This window comes from Hipposideros armiger, unplaced genomic scaffold (assembly GCF_001890085.2).
Source record: "Hipposideros armiger isolate ML-2016 unplaced genomic scaffold, ASM189008v1 scaffold_695, whole genome shotgun sequence".
In the NCBI taxonomy this organism is placed as follows: Eukaryota; Metazoa; Chordata; class Mammalia; order Chiroptera; family Hipposideridae; genus Hipposideros; species Hipposideros armiger.
The window spans coordinates 1,111,021-1,120,389 of NW_017732045.1; the positions used below are offsets into that span (position 1 = coordinate 1,111,021).

General features: G+C 38.1%; 1 pseudogene; it reads right to left on the reverse strand.

The window, feature by feature from the left end:
* Positions 1 to 3,665: 3,665 nt before the first annotated feature.
* Positions 3,666 to 4,439, reverse strand: LOC109373238 (integrin beta-1-binding protein 1-like; annotated as a pseudogene).
* Positions 4,440 to 9,369: the final 4,930 nt, after the last annotated feature.

Consider the following 9,369-nt stretch of genomic DNA (forward strand, 5'->3'; position numbering starts at 1 on the left):
GTCTTGTTATTTACGGACGTTTATTGGGTCCGCCCCTTTCCACCCCCCACCCCCACTCAATAAAAGTGTGTTCAATGAATGCCATGAGTGGATTGTTTCCTGGCTTTCCCACTTCCTAGTTATATGAACCGCTCCGATCATAGTTTCCCAATCAATACAACAATGAAAATAGCTGCCATTGAGCTGTAAAGGCTTGGTGTAGTTCCAGGCTCAAGTAGGCCTTTATAAACATGGTTAAGCATTGGTTTCCTCCTCCTCTGTGGGCCTTGTCTCCGTCCTCCTATGACCCGGATCCCCCACTCAGTAACGTGTTTGGGGCAGGTGGAAAGACAGATTAGTCCCTCGTTATTTTGTTTATCTATTGTTTATATCCTGTCAGTTTCCAAAATAGAATATCAGGTAGCTTTCAGTAAAATGCATGTGTATTTTATTTTATTATTATTATTATTTTATTTTTATTTTTAAAGATTTTATTGGGGAATTGGGGGAGGGAACAGAGTTGGGGAATTGGGGAAGGGGAAAATAGACAAGTTGCTTTTGTTCTTCAGTCTAGTTGTGGAGGACGTCGCTTCACTGGCCCATGTTGGTATTATCATTGTGCTCTTCCCAGGTGCGGCAGTCGCTCGCTGGCCATTGGATGGCTGCTCACTGCGGCTCACCACAGCTCACGCAGGCTGCTGGCCACTCACGGTAGCTCACGGCAGCCCACTGCAGCCTACACTGTCCCAGGCAATTCACGGCAGCCCAGCTCCTGATCGAGCTGTTGTTCACCATCTTAGCTGTAGAGGGCACGGCATCATTGGCCAGTGTGGGATCCAAACAGGTGGCCCTGCTGTTCAGAGCTCACGCTCCCAAGCCAGCTCTTAACCAACAAGCCACTCAGCCGGCCCTGTATGTGTATTTTAAACATTAAAGCTACTAAAATGGAAATATTAAAATCCTTTTGAAGGAGAAGGAAAAAAAAGCATGGGAACCACCTAGATTATGCTAATGGAGCATTCAATTTTACTTTCAGCATTCTGGCCTCTGAGGAAAGGGAGCAGGAAGATTTTTCATACTTTTTGTAGTTGAAAAAAAGAAACAGTTACGTCCAAGTCCACTAACATTTGCTGCTCTCCCCCTCTGTACTATAAGCACAGAGGTGATCATAAGAGGATGTCAGTCTGCTTTACATGGTACCCTCAGTCTCTAAGAGGAGCAGAATTCCTACCAGCTCCTTAAGACCTTAAGGAAACCCATCACAGTGTCCTGGTGCTCACAAAAGACATTCAAGATTGAAAATATTTTCAGTAGTAGTGTTACAGAAGCTGCAGAAATAGTCTCTGACATGGGGGGGGGGAAGCTAAAACAAAACTCCATGTACTGTGTTACTGTGTGCACCCTTTTATATAAGCATCTATAGATAACAAATGGATATATTGGGTTGTCGGAAAAGTCATGACGCATGTTTGTAACAGATGGCACTAGTTCATTTTTGGAAGTACTAGAGTCATTCGCATCTATGTTATTGCTATGTCATCTGACAGCTGACAGTTATACCTTCATTCTAAAAAAAAATTTAAACAATTTGGTTGAGTTTTGGAGGTTTTACAAGTTGAAGATGGAAGACCAAACTGTGCATTTTTGCCATAGTATACTGTTTTACTTCCATAAAGGGAAGAATGTGCATCAAACTTGTGAAAAATTGCATAAAGTTTATGGTGACAATGCTCTACAAGAACATCAGTGCCAATGATGGTTCACGAAATTCCGTGGTGATTTTGATCTCAACAACATTCCTCCGTCAGGGAGGCCCACCGAGGTTGATGATGACAAAATAAAGGCATTGATCGAGTCAAACCCATGTTACACGACACGAGAGATTGCAGAAATATTGAACATCCATCATTCAAGTGTTCAGGACCACCTGAAGAAGCTGGGATACGTAAGCAAGCTTGATATTTGGACTTGAATTTTTTTTTTTTTTTTTTTAGCTGAGCCATCCTGCTACCTATTGGCAGCTTAGTGGCAGCTCAGCTCAGGCCGGGCATCGAATCGCTGTTGCTCAGAGCTCAAACTCTTGAGTGGCAAGCTCAATATTTAGGTTCTGCATGAACTCAAAGAAGTTCATTTGACGGCGCGTATAAACATCTGCAATATGCTCATTAAATGTGAGGAAAACGATCCTTTTTTGAAGCAACTGATAACTGGTGATGAGAAGTGGATTGTTTACAACAACGTGGTGCACAAATGGTCTTGGTCCCGACGTGATGATTTGCCTCAAACAACATCAAAAGCAGACATTCATCAGAGGAAGGTTATGCTCTCGGTGTGGTGGGATTTTAAAGGTGTCATGTTTTTCAAGCTCCTACCAAGGAATCAAACAATCAATTTGAATGTGTACTGTCGGGAATTGGACAGTTTGAACGAATCCATCATCCAGAAACGTCCAGAGCTTGTTAATTGTAAAGGAGTTGTGTTCCATCATGACAACATGAGACCATACACAAGTTTGATCACCCATAAAAAATAATTGGAACTTGAATGGGGTGTGTTGCCACACCTGCCATACTTGCCTGACCTTGCGCCGTCAGACTTCCACTTGTTTTGCTCTCTTCAAAACTCCTTGCGTGGTATAATGTTCAATTCAGATGAGGCTATAAATCAGCACCTTGTTCAGTTTTTCGCCGATAAAGATAGGTTCTATGAACGAGAAATTATGAAGCTCACTGAAAGATGGCAAAAGGTAATCGAACAAAAAGGCAATATATCATTGAATGATCTTTGTTCTTTATATAAATAAATGACCTTTCAAAAACAGAGACAAAATACGTCATGACTTTTCCGACAATCCAATACATCAAAATGTTAACTATGGTTAATTGCAAATTAGGCAATTAATAATAGGTGATTTTTATTTTCTTTTTACTTTCCAACTTTTCTAAGCAAATAGGTTTCCTTATATAATCAAGAAAAAGATGTTTAAAAACAAATGCAATCTGCTTTAAGAGGTAAAGAACTTAGAAGTTGTCACTCCCCATCTCACAACAGGAGAAAAGCTGAAGCAACTAAAAATTAACAACTCTTCTTAGATTCATCAGTAAATTGAAGGCACGGGACCAATTGCAGCCCCGAAAACTGGAGAGACAGGCAGATGCAGAGAATCAGTGTACACAGAATGGAAGTCTCTGGAATCTGGAATCATAGGAAGCCTTACACTGTCCTTGACTAATTGCTGGAGGCTGAGCAAGAGCTAGCTTGAGAGTTAAAAATCTGAAAGCCCAGTTTTAGTGGGGTCCTCCTTGAGTGCTACTCCCAAGTGCCCCACCAGGGAAAACTCCCCTCCTGTTTGGCTATGGGAAGGGAAAAAAAATAACTATTTTGAAATACACCCAGATTGTACTGTAACAAAAACCTGTCTTCACGAGGAATTGTTCTACCTGAGCCTAATCTGATTTATTGATAGCTCAAGGACAAGTAGATAACTCCCCAGGCATACAGCTTCCTTAGTAAAAGGCTTATCTTTGCCTTAAGCCAGTCCTGTCCGTTGTTCCTGTGCATCTAGATGAACACATCTTTGAAATAATCATAACCACCCTCAAAAGAGCACCTAATCTCATTAATTATCCTGTAATCCAATCGCTGTCTTGCTTTCTCCCATGTAATTTTTTTTAATAAGGCACATTTTAATAGAAAAACAAATGATCAGTATTTTATACATTGTATTTTCTTCAGAAAACCTACAGCAAGGGATCACGACATATTTTCATCATAGTTCAACATCACAGATTGAAAATAGAACTGTAGAAAACAGCTGAACTTTCACCTGAGGTCAATTTCCACTTGATTGCAGAATTCAAGACTTGTCAGATGTCAACACGGCGTCCAAAGCAGTGGATAAGACTTTGCAGATTGCTTGTGCTTGTTCCAGGCTGTTGCACGGATAAACCCACAGGCTGTATTCTTCGTTGCTTGCGTCTGTGGTCTTCAGAGCCAGTAAGCTTCTTCCTGCCCCCAGACCATCATCATAACACACCATCCGGATGATTAAATACAGAGCATGCCTGTGTAAAACAGCATACTGATCTGATGTTGACACTTTTATACCAAACTTAGAAACTCCCATAATAAAGTCTTCCTCCAGAGGAACGAAAGGCAACTTTCCATCTTGCTGGGCAACATCTATGTAATTTATCAGGTTTAGTGGCCCTTCAAGATTTTTTCCCTCTGAGAGTTTAAGTTTCTCAATGGCACCAATGTATTTTATTCGAAATTCGGCACAGGTATCTGAATTATCGTTTCTTTGTCCTGAGCTTTTGGTGGAATCTGTATCGAGGCTGGCCACAGTGCTGGATCGAGAAAGCCCCCCCAAAGGCTGGATCTACAGACTTGCTCCTAGTACTGATTTCACTACTTTGGCAACTGCTACTACTGTGTCATTTTTTGCCTTTCCGAAACATTTTCACCATAGCTTGGTCCAGAGGATCTCCCTCACAACGGCTCACCCATCCCCGGAGTCGTCTGTGGTGGAGGTCAGACACCCACCGTTGCAGCAGGCGGCGCCGCGACAGCCACTCCCGTTCTAATGCCAGCGCCAGCTTTTCCAGCCCTCTGCCCGCCCCCCACCCCATGTAATTTTTTAAATCCCCCCTTAATTTCAAATGCATAAAAGAAGATTCAAACTGTCATTCTGAGAAGCATTTTTCTCAGTCTGTTGAGAAGTTCTCCGTTTGGCTCAAATAAATTTTTCTAAAAATACAGGTTTGGATGTTCTTATGTCCACATATCTCTTCCATTCGGCTGTTCTTGAGTTGTATCCTTTATAATAAACCAGTGATAGTAAAGCACTTTCCTCATTCTAGCGAATGATCACACCTGAAGGGGAGCGTCAGGGAGGTCATGGGTACCCTTGACTTTGTATCCAAGTCTTAAAGAAGTGTGGGTAACTTGTGGGTCAAGTATGGGATCCAGTCCTTGAGACTGAGTGTCTGAAGTGGGGGTGGTCTTGTTGAACTAAACCCTTAAACCTATGAAGTCTGATGCTAATTCCAGGTAGGTAGTATCAGAATTGAATTGAATTCCAGGAAGTCGTCTTGGTATGAGAATTGGCTGGTGTCAGGAGGAAGAATAATTTCTCAAGTCTAATGGAATAGTGGACAACAAGAAAGTACAGATGAGTAATGTAAGTAGAGAGATGAAAATTCTAAGAAATAATCAAAAAGACATGCTAGAAATAATAAAAAAATTGTAACAGAAATGAAGAATACTTTTGATGGGCTCATTAGTAGACTGGACACAGCCAAGGAAAGAATCAGTGAGTGTGAAGGTATGTCAGTAGAAAATTTCTGGACTAAAAAACAAAGAGAAAAAATAATGGGAGGAAAAAGAAACAGAATATCCAAGAGCTGTGGGACAATTAAAAAAAGGTATAACATATACATAATAGGGATATCAGATTGATAAGAAAGAGAAAAAAAGCAGAAGAAATATTTGAAGTAATAATGGCTGAGAATTTTCTAAAATTAAATGCGAGACACCCACCCATGGCCAGGAAGCTTAGAGAATACTAAGAAGAATAAATACCAAAAAAATCTACACCTTGGCATTTCATATTCAAACTACAGGAAACCAAAGACAAAAAAACCTTGAAAGAATCCAGAACACCAATAACGAACTATCAGAAAGAGAAATTAAGAAAACAATCCCATTTACAATTGCATTTTAAAAATACCTATGAATAAATTTAACCAAGAATGTAAAAAAGACCAGCACTCAGAAAATTATGACATTGAAGAAAGAAATTGAAAAAGATATAAATAAATGGAAGCATATACTGTGCTCATGGATAGGAAGAATAAGTTTTGTTGAAACATCCATACTACCCAAAGCAATTATAGATTCAGCACAATCCCTATTAAAATACCAATGGCTTTTTCCACAGAACTAGAGCAAGTAATCCTAAAATTTATATGGAACCATATAAGAACCTTGAACAGCCAAAACGATCTTGAAAAAGAAGAACAAAGTTGGAGTTATCATGCTACCTGATATCAAACTATACTATAAGACTATAGTAATCAAAACAGCATGGTACTGGCATAAAAATAGACACATAAATGGAACAGAATAGAGAGCCCAGAAATAAACTCACACATATTTGGTCAATTAAACTCACACATATTTGGTCAATTAATTATGAAAAAGGAGGCAAGAATATACAATGGGGTAATGACAGTCTTTTCAATAAACGGTGTTGGGAAAACTGGAAAGATACATGCAAAAAGATGAAACTTGACCATCTTCTTACTCCATATACAAAAATAAACTCAAAATAGATTAAAGACTTAAATATAAGACCTGAAACTATAAAACTCCTGGAAGAAACACAGGCAGTAAACTCTTTGACGTTGCTCTTTGTAATATTTTTTTGGATATGTCTCCTCGGGCAAGGGAAACAAAAGAAAAAACAAATTGAACTACATTAAACCAAAAAGTCTTTGCACAGCAAAGGAAACCATCAACAAAACGAAAAGTCAACCTACTAAATAGGACAAGATTTTCATCAATGATACATCTGATAAGGGGTTAATATTCAAAATATATAAAGAACTCATACAACTTAACACACACACACACACACACACACACACACACAATCTGATTAAAAATGGGCAGAGGACCTGAATAGACATTTCTCCAAAGAGGAGATACAGATGACCAATAGATATATGAAAAGATGTTCAATGTTACTAATCATCAGAGAAATGCAATTAAAACCACAATGAGATACCACCTCACACTTATCAGAATGGCCATCATCAATATAGCAACAAACAAGTGTTGGTGAGGTTGTGGAGAAAAGGGAACCCTTGTGCATAGTTGGTAGGATTGCAAATTAGTGCTGCCACTATGAAAAACAGGATGGAGTTTCCTCAAAAAACTAAAAAAAGGACTACCATAGGATCCTGCAATCCTACTTCTGGTTATCTATCCAAAGAAATCCAAAACTCTAATTTGAAAAAACATATGCATCTCTATGTTCATTACAGCATGTATAGATGTAGATGTGGAAAAAACCAACTCCATCTCTGTGTCCTGAATTTCATCTCAGTTTTAAATTTTGTGCTGTGACCTTTGACCAACCTCACTGTCCTTAGCAAGCATATCAAAGCTTTCCAGTTGGTGATTATCTGTATTCCTTAAAATGTAGTCATAAATATTTTTGTTAGTAATAGCTGAAATGGTATGTCAACCAAGATCAATATCAAACTGGTGACAGTATCGATTATAAACAAACATCGATCACAAGTGGCCCCTTACACTACTGCATTCTTTGTCCCTTGTCTTGTCAGTCATTAGTACATGAGTTATACTATTTTAAAAAAGTACTGTAACAGGGGTCTGTTAACAGAGAATAATCTGTGCAGACTGCTGGGTCACTGCTTCCATTCTAACTCAATCTTCCCATAAATAAATTACCCTATAATAAAATCTGTTATATTCTATGAAGTTGCCTGCTTCGTTCTTTTGGTCTGAAAATATCTTCTCATTATGGTGGCCATTATACCTTTGCTCTACCATCAGACACAACATTATTTGTAACAGCCAGGATGTGGAAGCAACCTAAGTGTCCATTAATAGACAAATGCAAAAAGATGTGCTACATATGAGTATATGCAATGGAATATTACTTGGCCATAAAAAAGAATGAAATCTTGCCATTTGTGACAACATGGATGAACCTAGAGGGTATTCTGCTAAGTGAAATAAGTCAGACAGGGAAAGACAAATACCATATGATTTCACTTATATGTGGAATCTAAAAAACAAAAGCAAAAAAGCCCCCAAATAAATGAACAAACAAAACAGAAACAAACTCATAGGAACAGAAAAATTGATGGTTGCCAGATGGGAGAGGGGTTGGTAGCCTGGGTGAAAAAAAGTGGAGGGGTTAAGAAGTACAAATTGGCAGTTACAAAATAGTTGGGGATGTAAAGTACAGCATAGGGAATACAGTCAATAATACTGTAATAACTATTATGGTGTTAGGTGGGTAGTAGACGTATTGGGGGCATCACCTAGTACATTATAAAAATATCTAACCACTGTGATGTACACCTGAAACTAATATAATATTGAATGCCAACTGTAATTAAAAAATTAAAAACAAAAGAATCCAGAAGAAACATTTCACTTGAAGCAGAACAAGGATAAGAATTACATCCGACTTCTCTTCAGAAATGATGCAAGCAAGACGAAAGTGGAGTGAAGTAGAAAACCCCCAGTACCTAGAATTCTATACCCAGCAAAATTATTCTTCAAAAGTAATGGAGAAAAAAAAGATTTTCTCAGGCAAACAAAATCTGAAGGCATTTGTCACCAGTAGACCTTTCTTGGAAGGAATGTTAAAAAGGGAGTTCTTCAGAAAGAAAACATGTTAAGAGAAGTCCCTCAGAAAGAAAAAATAATATAGGTCAGAAACTTGGATCTACATAAAGGAAGAGTGTTAGAGAAGGAAAAAAATGAAGGTAAGATAAAGTCTTTTATCTATTTATTCTAAATTGGTCTAATTGATTACTGATCAAAATAATAATAGCAGCATTGTTTTGGGTGATTATAGTTTATGGATAAGTGAAATATGTAATTATAATGTTATAAGGGACGGGAGGGAGGAATTGAAATTCTCTGTTACCTGCACTATTCATGAAGTGGTTGGTATAGTGTTACTTGAAAATGAATTTAGATTAGTTGTAAATGTATATTGAAAATGTAAACAATAATATAAATGGGAAATGGAGTTAGAGCTGTCATCCCAGAGGAACTGCCTTGCAAATCTTATGCCTTAAACCTTTGGGATGTTATTGGGTTGTCAGAAAAGTCATGACGTATTTTTTCTGTTTTTCGTTGCAAAAATGTGTCTTGATTTTTCCGACAACCCAATAGAGCAGGGCAAAACAACCTTTGGACTGGACCTAAAGCAACATTATATCCCAAAGAACTGTTCCCAAGGATAGCAAAAAAAGCAGATATTATGACTACCAAACTGAAAATTAAGAACATTGTTTAGAATCAGTGTCACTATGTTAGCTTATCTGCACCAATAAAATTGCCTTCCTTCTTCGATGTAATTGTTCTCCTTCCCTTTCTCATAAACACCACTTGCTTTTGTCTCCTAATCAAAACAATAGTTGGGTTTATGGTGTATTTCCTAAAAAACTTTTTTTTTTTCCATCTCAAATAAATGTTTGTTGCCTCTTCCTTGGAAAGGCCTTTTATTTTTAGGTTAATAAAAGGTCTAGTGTAATCACTAAAGATAAGTTTAAAAGAAGTATAACTGATATACTAACAGGAGAGAAAATGGAAAATGCTCAATTAAAACCTGAAAAGGGG